The sequence below is a fragment of the Alligator sinensis genome, unplaced genomic scaffold (assembly GCF_000455745.1).
Source record: "Alligator sinensis unplaced genomic scaffold, ASM45574v1 scaffold1456_1, whole genome shotgun sequence".
In the NCBI taxonomy this organism is placed as follows: Eukaryota; Metazoa; Chordata; order Crocodylia; family Alligatoridae; genus Alligator; species Alligator sinensis.
Window position 1 is genome coordinate 70,779 of NW_005842763.1, and position 20,857 is coordinate 91,635.

At 43.8% G+C, this 20,857-nt stretch overlaps 1 protein-coding gene across 7 annotated transcripts in view; it reads left to right on the forward strand.

Annotated features, from left to right (window-relative positions):
* RASGRP3 (RAS guanyl releasing protein 3) overlaps positions 1-20,857 on the forward strand; it is a 114,035-nt gene that overhangs the window by 20,005 nt on the left and 73,173 nt on the right. The window contains exon 1 of one of the 7 annotated variants that reach the window (XM_025216745.1): positions 4,782-4,977. The exons of 5 other annotated variants lie outside the window; for them this stretch is intronic. The gene's annotated coding sequence lies outside the window, so the exon portion shown is untranslated. Of the gene's footprint in view, positions 1-4,781; positions 4,978-20,857 lie in introns of those variants that run through there. One more of the 7 variants, XM_025216749.1, reaches the window with a different exon arrangement.

Below are 20,857 nucleotides of genomic sequence, written 5' to 3' on the forward strand. Positions count from 1 at the left end.
TTTCCTGCCTATGCAGGGGGTCGGACTCGATGATCTATTGAGGTCCCTTCTGACCCTAACATCTATGAATCTATGAATCTATGCCTTACTGCGTAGTAACACTGTGTGTGTGGACTGACTTGGGACTGACTGTAGTCCCAAGTCAGTCCGCACAGCATTAATGCACTTTAAGTCCTGCATGTGTAGATGCTGACTTATTCCTCCTTACTGTACAGTAGATGTAAGCCGGAGTAAATGCGTGCCCACTGGCAGCTTTTCGCAGAAGAGCTCAGTTCCTAGGCAGAGGACTGGCACTAAGGCCTCTTGAGCCCTCAGAATACAGTGAGACTTATTTGGCATGAAGGCTCTACAGAGCAGTATCTGTGAACTTTAGTGACTCTGGAAGGTGCTGAGCTCATGAGAATCCTGGGCATTCAGTACTATACAGGATCAAGCCGCAGAATAAGCTTTTACTGTTTTTATATTTCTGTTACTTCTGCAGAGGCAAAATAATTAAGGTTAACACAGATAGATTCTCTGCCTTCTGCAACACCAACAGAATTAAGTTGCCGACCTTTCCACCTGCGCAAGCTAGCTGACTGCCATGACATTGTACAGATATTTCTTAGAGCCAATTCCAGCCTCCAGCTGGGCCACACCTGCCTTCCATCATGCTCTAGACTCAGAACTGTGCAAGGCAGTGCTTCATTTAGGACACTAGGACCCATGCTGCGACTCCCTTTCCTGTGACCTTTGGAAAAGAGCCTGCAGGGAGGATCTGGCTGTTTGCTCCAGTGTCTTTTGGTATACCCTCTCATGGTCTCTTCCCCTCAGCCTCATTCCATGTGTCCTACTTCACCATACTCTTCTGCCTCACTTGTCCCTGTTACTCATTCCTTCAATGTCCTCTCTCCCTTCAGTTTTCTTTCCATTTAACCTGTCCCCTCTTAACTTCCTCCCACTGAGTCCCACCCTAAAACCAAAGCTCTTTGCCATCATCAAAGCTTGCTTCATCAGAGCAGAGACTTTCCTGACTACTGCCACTTTGTGTATGTACACTACCAGGTACCATTACTTCCATACCACCTTCTGTCCTGCTGCAACTTCCCTTCCCACACAGCTGATGAGTGCAGTAGAGCTGAGCTGATAGGGCTTCACCTGCCTGCACTCAGAATACCTCAAAGGCAGAGTGCCCTCCACAACATGGAAGAAGGGGCCTAAGCAAACTTTAAACTAATCTTGGGCTAGACTCACTTTTCTGTGTAATCCCTCCTGGCTTTTCTGGGGGAGAAGGGAGATAATATATATTGTACACCTTTCAGTCCCAGTCGTTCCTTTTGCATAGCCCACCCCACCCCACCCCCTTCTTTTCAGTGAACCTTCTGTCCATGTCCAGGTAGAAAGAAAAGGAAGAGCCATCCTTAATGAAGCACATTTATTTGCGGCTATTTCCTGTCTCTATTTACTTTTCAGCAAATATATCTTGCTTTTCTCTTACAAAAAATATTTTTTCCCCTAGAATACCTAGAGTTTGAGAAGCCCCATAAAAAACAAGGATAACCAGAATGAAGGCTGAGACTTTTCTTTCATGATTCAAAATGAAATAGCAGTGCCTGATGTGTTGCATGGTTACATAATGGTGTTTAGTCTGATATTGCATGGGTTGTAATTCTTAGGCACAAAACAGTAAGATAATGGCAAAAGGGCAGCTTGAACTTATCATGTATTTACTTGTGTTGACTTAAGTCAGTCTTTTAATATGACATTTCTACATGATTTGTACATTGTCAGCTGTTATTAATAGCAAATGAATTCATTACAATTGTTTTTGAAAAGGCTAAACCCAATTCTAGTGTGTATTTTTAGCAGAGACAGAAGCATTAGCACCACTGTACAAGGCCTTGGTAAGAGCCCACTTGGAATGTTGTGTACAGATGAATTTCAGCTAAAACAGGTACAGAGCAGGGTATGGGGAACCCATCTTTTGAGAGGAGATTAAAAGAGTTTGACATGCCTGCTGAAATATTATTGCTATGCTATGGAAATCCCCAGCTAGTGCCTCAAGTCTCATTTAAGTCCACTGCTTCAGTGTTGTACCATCTGGGGATTCCTCTGTGTAGCATTCTGTTCTTTTTGCTCTATGGGAATGGTGCCAAGGGCACAGAGCAAGAGCTAAGCACCTGGCCCAGGATTTGTTAAGAAGATTGTGCTGAAACAAAAGAAATGCTGTGTGGAACATGGTGAACATGAAACTCCGCAACCCTCGCCTCTGTTTAGGTTAAAATGAATGAAAGGAAATACACTTCTCTGATCTCCCCTTCCCTAACCTCATGTCCCCTACCTCTCATCCCCTTTGTCTGTCCGTAAGGCCCTGCTTGCTGTCCTCATGTGTCCTGCGGTTTCTGTCTCTTCTGCTATCTTGTTCTCAAGACTTCTTCCCCTCTCGTTATGGTTTTGAGGTTTGTCTGACAAGCCTGACTGATTGTCATACCCAAAGTAGTGCCTCCGCTACGGGATGCTAGTCTCACACCTGTGCTTTCCCTAATGGCATCCTTCATTGAAGTGACTAAGCTGGATACACAGTGTGGGCTCCATTTTCCCCATTGTCTCCCTGAGGGTGGTTAAATCCATGAAGTGTCTCTTTAAACAATTTGTGAGCCCTCCCCTCTAGGGCAAGAGTAATTACTCATAAACCAGTATAAGTGATGGGAGACCAGTTCAAGTCTGTAACACAACAGACATTCACTGAACATAAACCACTTTCAAAACAGCCAAAACTGGTTTAAGATAAACCTGGATGGATGTAGTATTAGATTTCATTGATTTAGGTTAAATCTATTCATTGAACTTCTGTCCCAGATCCCCTCCAGATTCAAGTTAATTCACAATCCCGCCAGCATCCCAGGATGCTTTGTGCCTCTCCCACAAACTTCTCCCTCGCAGGGCTAGCATTGGCCCAAGTTGTCTGCTCCAGCTGAATTGGGAAGCTTGCTCTAGTGCCCTCCCCTTCCCTCCCCCCTCTGCGCTTTGCTGTCTTCTGCCCTGAGCCACTGCAGGCATGCGGCTACATTTCCAGAATCAAAAGTGAATGTCAGTTCACTTGCTTATCGGTTCAATCTGTGCAGTTTAGACTAACCTGTGAAGGTTGAATCAATTTAGCTTTCACTTTTTGACTGTCTATACCTAGCCTAGGAGGTAGTTCATGATGAAGGATGTCCTTTGAAGATATTAGTTAACCTTTATTCTCCCTGACCTTAAAGCTCCTTCTTTTAAAGAGACAAAGGTTCCCATTTCCTTCAGAATTCTTACATACCGATACATTTGCCCTAAGTGAAATAAAAAATACTGAAGCATTAAAACCCTGTCTGTCACAGTATAATGTCCCAAAATCTGAATGCCACTGTCACTTAAGTCATCCACTTGCTTAAAGAAAAAGCATAGTCATTTGCTTACTACCTCATGACTCCTTTTCAGAGAATTGTTGAACCATGAGTGGCTCCTGCTTAGTGGACCAGGGCCATGATATTCTTGGGGCCACTTGGAAAGCATCCCTGTTCTCAGCAGATCTACCCACCAGAAGGTCCCATTCCATTAGCACAGAAGGCTTTATGGTGGCCATCCCTTCCTAAGGGATGTGACTGGGAAAAGGGCACATGGCTCCAGGAAAGATCCCTTGGTGTTATGGACAGCTAGTATAAATTAACTTCAACCAGGGAACCAGCTGACACAGTGTCACCCAGGATCAAAGGGAACAACAAAATAAAAAGGGTTAATGCTGCCCTTCCCATCTGATTGGCCCAGGTATCTAGAGGAAATGGGAAGATTTGGTTTCACATCCGGACCTCTGTTAAACCATGTCTCAGCAAAGCAGTTAGCCCTGACTCTGCCTCCCCTTTTATGTGAATTATGATATTATATCAGAACCTTTTTCTGCATCACGTTTTCAATGAAAAAATAATTTTAAGCCAAGTTTTGTTTTGGTTTGGTTTGTTTTCCCTTTCTTCCATCAAAGGCCACACTAGGAGTTAAGCACACAGGTTCTTCTGAAATCTCCATAAAGTGTCCATCTACATATCCAGGCATCAGAAGGTCTTTACTAGTCTTGCCCCTCAGCCGTGATATCCAATCAACTGCAAGGGAGTTAGGTGCCCAACTCCCACCAAAGTGCAGTAGGGTTTGGGTGCATAGCTCCCTGATATTCTTTTGAAAATCCCTCAATTTCCCTGAACTTCAGTGCCTCTCCATAAAAAGAGGATAATGATGTTTCCTCTCCCCCACTGTTTTTCTCTCTCCTTTATTTACATGGTAGGTTCTTTGGGGCAGGTCTGTCACTATGTGTTTGTGAACCACCAAGTGCAATGGAACCCCACCTCTGTGCTATGTATAATAGACACACTAAACCATCATAAAGTCTATCGGCAAAGTTAATAAAGCACCTATTACTTTGTTCCCAGAGCACCAAAGATACTATGCTGCCCTCCAAATCTAGCTATTCCCAAACCAATTCTCATATTTTCCGTGGTCTTTGGAAGGGAGGTGTAGCATGCTTTTGAAGAAGATATTAGTGATATGCAGCCTTTGAATTGTCCCACTACCAGCATTTAGGCCAAATTAAAATACAGTAGTACGTCAGATGAGAAACAATCAATGGGAATGTGTTTAACTTTCCATTTCAGCTGCCCTCATTCCAGATTCAAGCTTATCTACTGTTTGGTGTTTATCATTTATTATAAGTTATGGAACACGTTGCTCCATGTTCCAGTCAAATGCTTTAGCAAAGGCTGCTGTTATGAAAAGATTTTTCTAATAAGGGGAATAATGATCTTCAGATTCTGACCTCCTGGCACAGCAGTGAGATTTATCAGAAGGGGCATGTGACTAGTTAAGACACACAGCCCCAGCTTGAAGGAAACAGCTGCTCATTTCATGCTTTAGCACTTGGCAGCTGGACAAGGCAGAGTGATGTTTATGTTGAATACCTCTGCAGGACCAACTACAGTAAGTGATTTTCTTTGGTTTTCTTTTAACTGCCAGTGCTTTCCTATTTTCATTTTCAACCTCTTGCAAAAGCACTTCGGGGGGAGAGGGTGTATTTTTCTCACCTCATTGATAAACAGTCATTGTGTTCAGAATGACTGCTTTTCTGACCCATCATTAGTAACAACATTGTTTTGTGTGTTGCAAGAATAAATCGGGCACTGTGTTTTGTCCTAGTTCTAGCAGGGAAAAAGTGTGTTTACCAGGATGATTTTGAAAGGGTATTATGGTGTGTGTGTTATGGTGTGTATGTGTGTTTTATGTTCTCTACAGAGCTACAAGCAGAGCTATCAGGTATATTAGGGAACAAGTCAAGAGTACTATAATTTGACTTAACGATACTAATGTTGAAGATCTATGAAGGCATCCTTGCAAAACTGCAAATAACTTTACAGAGATGTTTTTGACTGATGTTATTCTCTGTTTTTTAAGATGAATGAGATGGAACTTTTTTTTTAAAGAAAAAACAGAAATAGGGAAATACAGAAGAAGGAAAAAAGCATAAGATGGACCAAATCTTCTAAATATCTCTGGCCTTCTGAATCCATTTTATTTCCAGAGGGTTGTATTTCTTTCTTGTTTCATACATCCATGCACTTTCTGTATAATAATGAGTATGGTAGTTATTTTGGAGTGAGACAGGAGTTGCTGTGTTGGAACAACTTAATGGGTAGTTCAACTGGGTAGCCTGCTTTGAGTGCCGGCCTGTATTATTTGCTTCAGAAGAAGGTAAAAAAAAAGATGAGGTAAAGAGCTGTGGAGTCCTGTCCAAACTGTTGTATAGCAAGTCAGAAGGCGCAACTCTCAGAGACAGATCAAACGAGAACATCAAAAGGTTGTGAACTTTTTTTTGTATTTCTTTTTTTTTAACCATTACTATCATCTTGCAAAGATGAACATAACAATTCTGATTGGATAACTGTCAGCAGAGGCAGCTAGGGCAGCAGGGACAATGATTTTGATTTGCATAGAGAGGGAAATTTTATTTATTTATTCAGCTCTAATTTTTTTTTCTTTTAAACCACAGGTTGTAGCTTTGCCAGTAGCATGTTATTGGTTGTAATGAGAGCTTTGAGGAGTCCAAGTAGAGCTAACTGAGAATTTCAGTGGAGAATGATGATTTGTTGAAAGGTTTTACAGAAATATGCCATTTTCCAACAAGTTGTCACTAAAACACAAGCAGGCTGGCCAGCAAAAAACATTTTGGTCTCCTGCATGTTCATGAGATTGAGCTCCATGGGTCCAAGGCCATGGAGCGGTCCTGTCACACAGAGAGCTCCAGGGTTAGGGACTCCATGAAATGGAAACATAGAATACCTGGGAGTGCTATCAGTAGCTAGAGCTTGGTTCCTTTCTCCACGCCATGAAACCCTGAAAACCCAGGTTCATGCAGGTATGGCTCCTAAGTTCCCTATCACCGAATTGAGAGAGAAGTCCTGGGGGATCCCAGGGTTTCCTGGCTCTGTAATATGGAGCTGAGGTTTTCAGGACTCCCTATGACAAATCCAGGAACCTGGCATGCCTTAGAGCAGGAGTTGTCAACTGGGGGTACGTGTACCCCCAGGGGTACTTGAGAAGGCCCCAGCAGGTATACCCGGGCAGGCAGGGATGGAGCGCTGCTACACACTATCCCGCGCTGCCATGCAGGCGTCACCCAGTCAGCCGAATGCAGGGGGCGGGGGAAGCTCGCATGCTCCTCCATGTCTGGCCATGCGCCATCCCCCCAACTCCATGTCTGGCCGCCAGGAGTACACTGCTCTGTGTCTGGCCACCGGGGTACACTGATCGAAAAAGGTTGAAAGCCCCTGCCTTAGAACTGCAGCTGGGAGCAGGGCTCTCTGACTTTCTAAGTTGCTCTAGGTCTTCTTCACTTCATAACTCAGGACTCTCCAGGCTGCTCTAACACTGGAGATCACTCTGTGATGTGTGCCTGATGCCCTAGTGCAACCTAGGGACTTCCCAGGGGTTGCAAACATCCACCAAAGTCCAGAGCAGCCTGGGAAGTCCCTAGAACAGTGATTCTTAATACAGGTGCTTTGGCAACCTCAGGTGCCCTGAGACCCTTTTAGGGTGCCATGGAGCGCCGTGCAATATTAGCACTGGTAGGTGTGCAAACACCCACACATGATTCACAAGATAAATCCAGAGATTTCAAATAGGAATCCATAATCCAAAACCACAACGCCAAAAATATTTTGACCTGTTCTGGTCTTTCTGGTTCTTTGCAACAAGAGAATTGCTCAATTATTTTTCTGTAAAAAACAAGTGAAAGCTAAGAGCTGGCATTTTCTAAAGAGTGCCTTTAATCAATCCTCTGGAACATGGTGTACACTGCTAGCTGGATAGTGCTCTTTTTATAGGAATACGCTACGTGGCCAAATTTAATCACCTCAGAGGCCTCACTGAGCAGTCAAAATAACCTAAAGGGGGCTCTTCATAAGACACTGGTGACTTACCTGGTGAAAATGGTATAACTACACAATGTGGAGCCAAACTGTAGGTATTGGGGACTATTTCTGAAAACAGGGTGATGAATTGACTGTTTTCATCTATCAAATAAACAGGAATGGGAACTCACTTAGGAAATCTTCCATGATATCTATGTCTACTGTTAAGGTTACCTAGATTTTACAGACTTCAGAAATGAGTTTAGAGTTTTTTGCTTTGCTTTGAATAGGAAATGTGAGAACAGACAGTGTTACTTAATTTAATAAAGGTGAATTATATGTCAAAGTGATCACAGTTTTTATCCTTTTATTTTAAATAGTGTTCAAATGACTGATAGAAATTCAAGTCCTTTACCAGAAAACAAGAAATACCTGAGGAACAGCAGCCCAGAGTTCGTCAGGCTGCTACTGTGTCTCACTATCCTTATTTTTGTTAGTTATTATTTGGTAAGGGCAATGTGCTTTGAAGGGTGAGAGGGTATTGGAGCTTGTAAGTCTATTTGGTTTTTGCTCTGTCTGATGTCTTTGAGCCTCATTGCCTGTTAATGTTTCCATAATTGTGATGATAGCTACTGTTGATATTACTAGTGTGCCAGGAGTGTGCATGGTGCTTTACAGAGAACTAGAAGGTACATTCTTTGTACTAGAGAGTCTTTTTATCTATCTAAGACCCTTGTAGAAACTTTCAGGTTGCCCTGTCCTGGTCTCACTGGCTTCCCTCAAATCAAGGGGATATTCATGTACATAAAATTGTATACATTATGTAGTTGCATGACCAAGATATACAAACCCTTTTCCTGGACTGAGCTCCTGCATCTCCCACTAATCAGACCATAAGTTACAGAGACTCAGTGCCTCACAGAGATTGCTTATTATGGAGCCTTTTGTTGGTTGCATAGTAGTAATTCAGGAACAACAATGGTGTTACTTCGCAGGAACTGGAACTGCTTTATGGACTAGTAGATTCAGGTTCTATTAACTGGATAAACGTTCCTGTCCAACTTCCACATGGTCACATTTCATAGGATTTTAGCAGTTTCCCATTAAAAGATTTTCCCATTACCCTTCAGGAAGAAACGAGTTCAGAAATCATTTTAGTAATCATTTTAAAACAAAAGGCTACACTCTAATCAAACATGAATTAATTGTGTAGCCTTTCTAACTCTCCCGTTGGCCATATTGCTGCTTTAAAGCAAATAACTGAAGAGCAAATACAATTTTGCCAACCTCGCTCTTTACTTGAAAATATCGTTGTGAGAGGGACACTCCCAGGAATTCCCAGAATAAAGAGAGGAAACTAGATTTGAACATACTGTAAGGAGGGGAGTGTTTTTTTCCAAGCTGGCCAGGTCTCACTACAAACTACTGTTCATGGCCTCAAAACAATTTGTGAAAAATTGCTCCTTTGCTAATGGATCTGCATTACTGTATAATGTCTCCAGTGATTTCTCACTGTTGAATACAGCAGCTATCTTTTCTGCTGAGCCCCTTATTTTTATCAACAAAACACAGCAATATAACTAGTGAAGCTTTTCATTTGTACAACCATTCTGCAAAGCTGCAATGCTAGGTTAGCAAAAATAAATAAGCTAAGTATTTAAAGATTTTTTTAAAACTTTCATAAGAATATAGACCTTTATTGAGCTTGCAATCAATAGCATTCTTGGAAATTCAGGAAGTTCCAGACCTCAGGCCCTTTTACTAACCACATCTATGGCTATATAACTGTTAAAGATCATGCTATAAGTAAATGTTAGAAAATACCCCTATATTTAAGGCACTGAATTCATAAAACAGAAGAACACAATAGCCAAATCTTGATGTAAGGCATAATTAAGCAAATCTAGAATTTTCTCTTGAAGGTAATGTTGGAGTGATGTTGTAGTTGTGATGGTCCAGGAATTATGCAAGAGGCAAGGACTTTTATGGGTGATATATTTTATTGGACCAGCTGCATGGCTGGGATAAAATTAGACAAGTTTTCAAAAGGTCTGGAAGATAAAGAACCTACCCCAAAGGCCTTTGTTTTTTCTTTAATTCAAGCTCTGTTCTGCGTTCTATAACCAGCTTCTACCTGCTTTTTACATGTAGAGAGACAAATGCAACATTGAACAAGGTCAACAAAATCAGAGAGAGGGATCTGTGGGCATACTGGTTCTATTGAAGAAGGAGAGCTTGGCTCTTCTTGGCCCTGTCAGATAATACAAGCAGCAAACAGAGACTTTGATTTTAAATTAATGGCCTGTTTCATTTAGAAGTCAGAAGGCAAGCACCAGTGACATGCATATACATCCACAAACAGCACCATACCCATTTTGCCTTTCTTTTAGTAGTACAGTAGTGCATCAGGATCAGGGCCTCACCATCCTATTTGTTTTATATATGCAAAGTGAAAACCAAACCTTGTTCCCAAGATCTCACTTTCTAAATGGACGATGCAACAAAGCATGAGAAAGGAAACCAGGTGAGGTGACAGGGCTTCCCCAAGGTCACCCCCAGGAGGTCAACGATAGATCCTGGTTCTTTAGGCTTTCCAGGGGAGTGTCACAGCCTCTATGTTATATTTTTTCTATTGGATAGGAACAAGAAAATTTCTCACTGATGTATTTGCTTATTAACAAAACATATGTACAAACAAAACAGGCTTACCTTTCAGAGCTTGGGTTGAGTCCCAGGCTTGAGATCCTGCTGTTTTCATTGGTGGAGCCATCCACCAATCAGGAGGCAGCAAGGGAAATAAAGTCATGCCCCTTTCCTGAGGGGAGGGGTAGAGGAGCTCCCCCGGACCTGATTGAAGACTGAAAACTGTCAGGTCCGGACACTTCAGGGGCTGAGCCCTGGAGCTTATAAAGAAGCTGCATGCCCAGCACAGGGAGATGCATCGAGGACAGAGAAGAGAGAAGAGCAGGGCTTAGAAGAGCTGAGGAGAGCTGCTCAGCAGGGCGAAGCCCAGGAAGAGCCCTTGAAGACTTCTACCAGCGGGGACCGGCGAATGGCTCCAGCAGTTAGGTTCTTGGTGCGCAGAATGGTGCACGGGGTCCAGACCCTGGGAGCTGTGTGAGGTGGCTGGGGTCTGCAACCTCTGGCATGCGGCCAGAGACACGGTGCACAGGCGGTGCATGGAGTAGGACCTTTGGAGTGCTTGGGCAGCTCAGGTCCACAACCCCCAGCACAAGGCTGGGAGCCCAGTGCAGGAAGTGCTGCGCAGAGGGTGAGAGACCCTGGGAGCCACTCGAGGTGGCTCAGGACAGCAGCTCAGTGCAGACGACGCTGCCCAGAAGGTCCGGGAGCAAACCAAGCCCCAGTGCTGCACAAGGCTGTCTGGGCCTCCAACCCCTAGCACAAGGCGAAGTGCCCACTACATGCAGCAGTGCATGTGGCCCTAAGCCAGGCTGGCGGCAGCAGAGTCAGGTGGCAGGAAAGCCTGGTGGGGAACAGAGCTTGACCTGGAGAACGGGAGGCAACCCCGAGGACTGTAGAGTAGTACGTTACCCTGGAGAGAGGGTCCCAACAGGGGAGGGACCCCCCAGAGTTGCAAAGGGGCACCACATGGGCTGCTCCTGGGTGATAGCAAGGGAGCTTAGGAGTTTTTAGGGTCTCCCTCTCCTTTTCTTTCCCCCCCTCCTTTCCTATAGTGGTACCTTGGGAGTGGGGTCCCTGCCCTGAAGGGCACCCAGGTAGTCTAAGGATTGCTGGTTATACTTATAGACTGTGCCTGATAGTTTATGTGAATAAGGTGAAGTAACAGTTTGGATATTAATAGAGTTATAAGGTTGCCCAATCAATATCCTTTGTTCTGGGTTGTTGCCCGATCAATATCCTTTGTTCTATAGATAGATATAGATATAGACATATAGATATAGATATATAGATATGGTATAGGGTTTATTGTTTTGTAAATTTGTACATATATATATATATATATATATATATGTATATATATATATGTATATATATATGTATAATTTATTTCCTTACCCTTTAATGGTTTTGTTGTAATAAAAAATTTGTATGTAGTTAAGTAATTGATTGACTGGGCCTGACTCTATAGGGGACAGAGGTGGCCACTGGGTTGTTGTGTCCCTCTGCAGCACACCACCCTGCCAATAATTCCCTGAATTGGAGAGGGGAGTGCAAACCCATGTACACCCAGGTTACACATATGACTAACTCCATCTGGCTACATTCCTTCTAGTCCTCCTCTCTGTCAGGGGGAACTATTTTCTATGCCATGGAGATAAAAGGAGAACAGGTAATTGTTACCAGCATTAGCAAGTCAACAGAAGAGGTGTGGCAAGAAGTCCACTTTAGACATAAAGGCTCCAGTCCTACAAATGCTTATGGACTGGCTGAGTTTTACACGTGTCACCCTACTGACTTCAGTCTGACAACTTGCATTTGTAATGTTCAGTCTGTGCATTAGTGGGTTCAGAGCAAAAGCATAGGAGGGTGGAAGTACCAGCACAAGTGAAGTTGGTGGTTTATCAAAAAATATATATCTCCCTAAGAATTATTCTGATTGTTTTGGTGGCCATTTGGTGTCTCACTTCTCTGAATCACCACTCCTCTTCTGGCATATCCTCTGAGTACAGTGAAATGAAAATGTTTTGGTTTGACTCTTTCTACATTGTACTCTCCCATTTATGATTTATTATTTATACATTTTCTTTTCATGGAGTATATAAAATTTCACAAAAGAAGAAATAATCCTTCAAAGTCTGATGAATCAGCCAGACTTTTTAGCCACTGTTCGAACTATACTGGTCCAGACTTGGTGTGTTTGGTTTCTACTACTTCACAGCCAATGACTTCACTGTAAATTAGCATGAGTTTGATATTGGTGGTTCAGAACTATTGGTGGCACCCCCAGCATTGGGTTTAACCTGAGAAGCAAGGATTTTCTGTGGTATCTTTTACTGGACCAGCGTAGAATTGGGAGAGCTGTTGGGCAGGCTTCTGGGCATCAAGTGTCCTTGCTCAGGTCCAACTCTATAGCAGTATATGCCAGTGTAGAACTTGACATCAGCCTCCTTGCTTTTAATGATACTACGCTGCTTCTCCATGCAATCCCTGTGGTAGAACGTGGCAATTCACCTGTGAAACAGTGGCCTAATGGATGAGAAAGGAGAGAAAAAAGCACAGAAACGACAAGAAATGTGTAAAATGGCAGCTCCCACCTAGGCTTTGCCAAAGAAACATGGATCTCCTGTTCAGCTAGAGAGAGAGAGAGAGTACCCATTATTATAAACAGGTTGATTTTCAGTGAGGAAATCAGCTTTTAGAGGCAAAGAGAGTTAAAACAGTTGTGTTTTGGCATGTCATGGGTATTTTGTACTTACTTTCATATTCTAAATGTATCAGCAGCATTAAAAATATATACCTTCAGAGGACCATGATGAATTTCTCGTATCTGATTCTGGCTGCTAGATGGCTAAACAGGTGCTGTGAGTGACTTGCTCTGATCTATGGGTCTTAAGAGACTGGTTACCACTTTGCTATGTTCCCACGTTCTTAGCCATCTGGTACAGTCCGTACAAAGAAATGGCTTTCTGTCAACCAGATCTCTCAGCTCACTAATTTGAATAGCCTTAATCTGAATAATAGCCACTCTTATACGTGAGTCTCAATTAGAGTCACTCACCAAAAAGCACAACTCTCATCTGCAGGTGACTTTCACTAGTTAGGTAGACAAGCCAATACTTATCCCTACCAAGCCATAGCAGTCTTGGCAATTCTGTTTGTGGCTGGCTCGCCTGTTTTGGAGTGTGTTTGATTTTTTTTAACTCCAGTTGTTGGATTCAATAGATCCCTTGAGAATCCCAGCTTTCATTAAGGGGAAAAAAAGTAAGTTGAATTTAATGCACCTATTTAGTCCCACTGAATGCAATGGAATTAATTTCATGTGAAAACATCTGCAGGACTGGGGCACAGGTCATTTAGTTCTAGTAGTAGTGTATTTCTAGTGGTTTTAGTAATATCCTGATATCCAATCTGAATCAGAGTAACCAGTAAATGATGCACTGCTCATCAGGTGCTTTCCATAAGGGCAGAGCCAGCCTTAGAGAAAATGGAGCCCTGGACAAACTTGTACTTTGGTGCCCTTCCTACCCATCCCCCCTCCCCCTGATGCCCCTTGTGAAGTCACCTGTACTCTGTTTGACAAGCTGGGGAGCTGGGCAGGATACCTGTCCTGGGGAGGGACCACTGGCTACAGCCCCATAGAGCTGAAGCAGAGGGAGCAGGAGCCTGCAATGAGTGGCCAGCAAGTGCTGGCACTGGGACTCGGACACCCTGCAGACATTACAGGAGTCCTCCAGGCCCTCTCCTGATCCCCTCCACAGGCTGCTGGCCCCAGCCCAGGGCTCCCTGCATGTGCCACCCTGCCCTGGCCCTCCCTGCTGAAACCCCCTCCATCCTTACACCCCAGCATTGCACAAGGCCTGGGGCAATGCCCCAGACTGGTACCACTCCCTGCTGCTCATGCTGACCATGTGTGTGTGTGTGTGTGTGTGGCACCCCCCTGCCCATGGCACCCTGAGTGGTCACCCACATCCCCACACCTAAGGCTGGCTCTGGATATGGAACCAATGTTTATCCTCCTCGGCAAAAGACGTCTTGCTCATTGTAACACAGACATGCTCTCCTCTACCAAATTTCTGGGGCAGTACACAGTCCTTCTGAGGATCCCTAGGATCCAATCACACCCTTCTCCTGGGAGGTACGTGGAGGGACTTTGAGTCCCCTGTGACAGCAGAGGGAAATTAATCCAGGTCTTACATATCACAGGTGAGTGCCCTAACTACTGAGGTATTATTTATTTACTAGACTACATGCTGCCCTTTCCAACAAAGGCTCAGGACAGGCAGAAACAACATAGAAAAGCAAGTGGATTAGAACATGGAACAAAAGCTTCCTAAATGGTATCCTAGCCTAGTCTGGCTTGCTAAATGCCTGCCCACATAGGAAGGTCTTACAGAGCTTCTGAGTGATGTCCAGGTTTGTGTTCAGATAGGTCTCAAGGGAGAGGGAGTTCCAAAGCTGAGAAGTGACTACTGAGAACAACCTGCCACTGATTTCACCAAGTGAACTTGGTAAACTGATGATACTACTAGGAGGTTGTTCTTGGGCTGACCTTAGGGGTCACAATGGTGCATAAGGGAAAAGGCAGTCCCTTAGATACGTAGGGCCCAGACCTCTTTGGTCCTTTCAGTCAAAACCAGCAGCTTAAAATGTGCCTGGGAAGTTACTGAGAGCCAGTGCAGACTCAGGAGCTCTGGAAGGTGGGCAGGAGAAATGTGTCAGGGGAGGAAGGGTTCCATTTTGTGCAGAACCTGATGCATACAGTATGTTCTGAGTACATCCAAACAGAGCAAGCATTATAGACAGAGGTCTGCCTTATCAAAACTGAAGTACTGTTGAGCATATCCAGAAGAACTTGACACACCAGAGGAATTTTACTGTGAAAACTGAGATGCCTACAAACTGTAGTTACCGCCAGTGTTAGGCACTGAATAATCTGGGGGAATGGTTTGAGAACTGCAATTTTGGACTTAGATACCTATGTCCTTTATGTAGCTGACAGCTTCTCTTTGGGCCCTAAAATACGAGACGTGATTTTCAAATAAAATCTGCATGTTGGTTGAGAGCGCTTCTAGAATGTGACCATCAAGGCTACATATAGACAGTCAAAAAGCCTGAGGCTGAATCAGTTCAGTCATCACAGGTTAGTCGAAGCTGAATAGATTGAACCGATAAGCAAGCGAACAGACATTCACTTTTGATTCCGGAAATGCAGCCACATGCCTGATGTGGCCCAGGTCAGAACCCAGGGGGCACTGGCCCCCCTCAGTTGGGGGGGCTCCCTGCCTCCCTGCTTAGCTGGGGCTGATAGCGTGGGCCAAGGCTAGCCCACCCACCCTGTGAGGGATGGGTTTGTGGGGGGAAGTGCAAAGAAACCTGGGATGCTGGGGACCTGAGCTAACTTGAATCTGAAGAGGACCTGGGACAGAAGTTCAATAAACCAATTTAACCTAAATCAGTTAGGTCTAATACTATATCCATCCAGGTTTATCTTAAACCAGTTTTGGCCATTTTGAAAGCAATTTATGTGCACTGAGCTTCTCTTGTGTTACAGATTTGAACTGATTTCCAATCACTTATACCAGTTTATATGCAATTTCTGTCCCTAGCCCAAGCATCCTAGTGGAAACTGCTGCCTAATGGCCACTTTTAAACATCTGTCCCTTAGGCTGGTCTACACATACAGTTTGTACTGATATAAACTCATGCAGTCCCTCATATTGGCATAGTAATGCCAGTCTGCTTGTAAAGGTATAGTTTATTCCTATGCCTGAATGGGACTGAGGCTTTTTTGAAAATCAGGCCACACTAAAACAAGCTCAGTACTTGAAAGCCTGGCCCTGAACTCTTCTTTTATTTTTTCTTCCTTTTTTGGAGGTGGCAGGGGAAATCTTTCTCATGGTTTCTAAATCAAGGCCACCCCCTCATCACCCACACTTTAATTTCCTTTTCTAACCTGAACACTCTTTTCACCTGAGATTGCTGTGCCTGGGATAGTCAGGTTATCATGCAACAGTAAATTTGATAGGTTTCCCAGTCACCCCTGGCAAAATGCTGTCAGAGCAAATGAGCCCTTCAGAAAACTATTCAATCACGTGCTAAGGTGGAGGGCAAAATCCATTACCAAACACTGAGTTTCTCCCACACTCATGAGGAAATGATTAGTTCAACCTGCAATCAACCTGCAATGATTAGTTAGGCTTATGTATGAGATATGTACCAAGCTACCAAAGTCTGAGGAGGGCCCAACCCAGCATCTACAAAGGTGTTACCTATCTCAAGTTATGTGGCAGTCTATTAACTTGTGGGGTGGGGAGCACACAGATCCTTAGTGGAACGTGAAACGCTGATACATTAAAAACAGAGTAACGACTAAAGATATGTCTGTACCATCCCCATGGCAATCCCAAAACTGCTCTAGGCATAACAGGGCAGCTCCACCTCCTGAGTCACTTCAGTGCCTGCAGCAGCATGCAGCCAGCCAACAAATGCAGCAGTAGCTATTTCTGCCTGACGCCCAAAGGTGGGGCCTGAGGCTACTGCCCTAGTTGCCCTCCTTATTTATGCTACTGCCTATTCCACATGCACTGCACGTTGAAAAATGTGTGCTTGCTGTGGGAGGGAAGTCAGACACACCCAACACCACCCTCTGGAACATGCCTAAGACTGAGACCCTGAAAGCACCCTTGGCACAGCCCCCAAAAACAACCACACTACATTTCTGTCAGCAGGATCTACAGGGTGGGCATTGTTTCCTGGCAGCATCTCAAGCTCGCTAAACAGGTGTTGTTCCCAAGGGTTGGGGAATCAAGCTGTTGTTTAGACCAGCCGCTGCTCTCCTGTAGCAATGCCCCTATCCCCCCCAGCCCCTGAGAATGGGAGGGGGGAAAGGAAGTAGAGCCCAACTTGGGGGGGCTCTAATCTACCTGCGTCACCCTCGAAAACCGGCTGAAAAAATCCCAAGCCGAACTTCCTCCACTCCCTTTTCCCCCTCCCATTCTGAAGACAGCTCCAGGAGCAGGACTGAGTTGTGGCAGCCCAGCCCAGCCCAGCTCCCAGCACATGCAGACACAACTTACTGAAGGCACTCAATTTTGGAGCATCTTCATCTAAACTCTCATGCAATGAGGGTTCAGATTGTCATGGGATCAGGCCCTTTTAAAGTGGTCTGCAGCTGTGCACTTGTGTTTGGTCATTGCTGTAGACCACTTTCTGGGGCCAGATCAGGTGAAAATTGTCACATCTGCATCCTCTAATGGCCTCACCAATGGGTTTTACAGCAGAAAGTATAGTTTGGGCTGTGAATATTGTGTTCTTCTCTCCCCCTGTTAAATCTACAGACTTCTAGTGAAATGCAGAGAGTAGCATAATGATGCTGTGTATTCTGATTAAATCTATTACAGCAGTGGATTCTGTTATTTTCATAAAACTGGCTTAGTGTCAATTTAGAATTAGTTAAGCATCTGCTGTAGGAAAGCATACTCCAACAGACAGAACTAAGGTGGGCAAACTTCTTGCTTATCATATTCTGTAGTGAAGTACTTTTCTATAAGCATTGTTTATAGAAAGTCTTCTTCCTTCTTTCAGTGGGGAAGGATTTCCTTCTTTTGAAAATATAAATCCCTCCCTCTTTTGGGAGGGTCTTGCTGTTCTCCATGTTTTACTGTTTTGTCTCCATTCAAATTTAGTTGTGTTTCCTTCTCAAATCTTCTATGGGGAAAAAGCAAAATCTGTTGTAGCAAGTAAAAATTTGCAGAAAAAAAGATTTTTTAAATATTGACTATCTACGGTAGTGTAAGTATTATCAGGGTGATATGTAGATTGTTGGTTAAGAAAGCTCACTATTTGGCATTCACCCAAATAGATATCTTTATTTTTTACAAGACAGAAAGAAGAAACTGTATGGATTGTGTCTTCATATTTGTGCTGGAGCAATATCTGCATATCCACTATCTAGCCTCTAGGTTATTGTACTACTCAGTTTGTCTCCTACAACAGGCTGTTTACCAAAGAAATGGGGCTTATAATCAGCTGACTTGCCTTTACAAGGCAACAAATTAAAATATATGTGCCTAATCTGATCAAGCAAACTGATGAGGAAAAAAGTACAGCCTCACTACTGCTTCATCACAAATAATGCCCTTTTCTCCAGGTGTGAATTAATATTTGAAGGACATCTGAAATGTTTGGTTTGAAAAGCCCAGTGTATACAGGATTATTTTAACCATTTTCCCTGTATCATTGAGAAACTGTGACCCTGCTATTGTTTAATTCTCCTTCCCTGGGGAAGCTTGCACAAAAAATAGACTAGCTGTAAGGAAGGAAAACTCTTCATGTATTTCGATATCCAGCTTGAGTCAGATTTATCAGAGGCAGTGGGTGGAGCCCTTCCAGTTTCAGTTCATATATGATTCTGCCAGCTTTCCTGTTGGGCCTGCTCACATGGGAATTAAAGCTAGGAAGAGATAATTGCATTTGTCCCTAGATAATAAGTGCCTGCGTTTATCCCAGAATAAAAATATCCTGGGATTGGCATGTACATCACTCTTCTAGTGAGAGTTTAGTGAGTAACTAAATGCAGTGCCATTTTTCTGCCATTGATTCAATGACGCAATCCAAGGATAACTGTACAAACATACTTTGTAATAATCTGGGATAAACTGCTACTACCTCTTATCTGGGAAACTTTTTTAGGAATGTTCCCAGGGCAACAGACATAGACGTCTGTACAAATGCACTTTGAACCAGGATAAAATGGTTTATCCTGGGATAAATGTGGTGTCTGTTTGCAGCCAAAGAGTCAGCAATGCTTTGTGTAAATGCAAAATGCTGACTTTGCAAAAGTGCAAACTTCTGTAGGAGTTACCCACTGCACACTCATGTGAATTTGCATTAATGCCCATGATCACACAACAGATATACGAGATATCATGTGCCACAACCTCTCTCATCTCAGATATAATTTTAACTTGTACTGGCCCCTTAAAAAATGACTGATCTCAGGCAAGTGGAAAGTTGCAGCCAGGAAGTGCAGAGTTCCATGTATTGGTCATCAACACCTGGTCTCTGCTCCCCTCCTGCTTGGGAATTTATTAGCACATCTGTAACGAAATAGCAGTTGTACCAGAGGCAGAGTTGTCAGATTTGAAAAATGGAAATCTTGTACTGGACCTTTAAAATTGTGGTACTTAACAAACAGATACATTGTGAACCACAAAAATATAAGAATATGTTGACATGATTTTTTTTATCTTTAATATGCAATCATGTTACCATAAATAGCAAATATTTTGCTCATTTCATGCCCTGTCACTTCTTAGAACTTTAATAGCTCAATCAAATTCCATTCCAGAATTGCTGTCCTCTGCTGTTACACACTTGTCTTTAGAAGCACACTTACATGTGCCATGTGTCTGTGAGTCTGTGTGCAGAAGGGAAAACACAAAGACAGTGTTAAGATCATCTGAAGATGGGAAATGAATTAATTATCAAAACTTCCTGTTAAATGCAAGGACTCTCTGGATCTCCCTGAATTATCATACATTTTGGACAGTGTCTGAGCAAATGTATGACCAAAATATACATGCTGGTCACAACTACCTGCCTCATATCATACAGTGAGGTCAGATTTACCATCCAATTCAAAACTTGTCATATGTCTCACAACACTGATGTGAGCCATTAGCTAGGGCCATCAATGGTATGGGCCAAAGTGCCCTCAAAATACCTTTCCCATGCTTTACCCTCTACCTCTAGACCAACCCCTTTTTTCAGGCACATTGCTTCTTACTAGGGCTGTGCAAAGTGGGCCCTATTTGATTTGGATTTGGATTCAGCCCAAATCAGGGACAGTGATTCAATTTGTTGATTTGGATTGCTGTCCCTGATTTGATTCAGCCAAACCCAAATCTGAAGATTCAATGTTGATTTGGAGAATCAACGATTCGGACACCGGTACAAGTTTAAAAGATTTTTCTACATGCCTCAAGATACCAGGTGCAGCTTGTGAATGCTGCGATGCTGGGGTACATGGAGTGTCCCACAGGAGTGCGAGGTGGGTCCTCCATGTGCTCTGCGGCAAACCCAGAAGTGGACCAGAAGTAGTTCTGGTCCACATCCAGGTCCACTGGGGAGCTCACAGGGAAGCCCCCCCATGTGCCCCCGGCACAGCAATTGGCTGTGGGGGGACCCCAGGTGCCCTCCCCCAACCCAGGAAGCACCAGTCACCAAGCCAGGGGGGCGGTGGGGGCCCCCCAGCATGCTCCCCGGTGGACCCAGAAGTGGACCAGAGTGTTTCTGCTGCCAAGCGCACTGGGAAGCACCCCGCACTTCCATGAGACACTCCATGCACCCCAGCATCGCAGCATTCACGAGCGCCTGATATCTAGAGGTGTGTAGAAAAAACATTTGAAGCTGTGTCTACATCCAAATCTTTCCAAATCTCTCTGAATCAATTCAGAGGGTTCTGATTCGATTCAGAAAGATTAAAGGGTCCTCTGATTCCATTCAGATTTGGAGATTCAGCCACCGAATCGGATCAAATCTCTGCTGAATCGAATTAGGGACCGAAGCTTTGCACAACATTACTTCTTACTGCCTAAGTTTCCTAAAGTTTCTTCCTGCCTCTGCCTGCTTGCCACCTTCCACACCCAAAACACCTGCCCTGGTAAGCATTTTGCATTGTAAAAGCACTACTACATTCTGTATGTGTAGGCAAAGTGTTTTTCCGAGCTTGCTCTATGCAGTACAGAGAGCCACAGGAGATAAGACAGAAAACACAGAGTTTAAAGGTTAGCAATAAAGCTTCTTTCCCT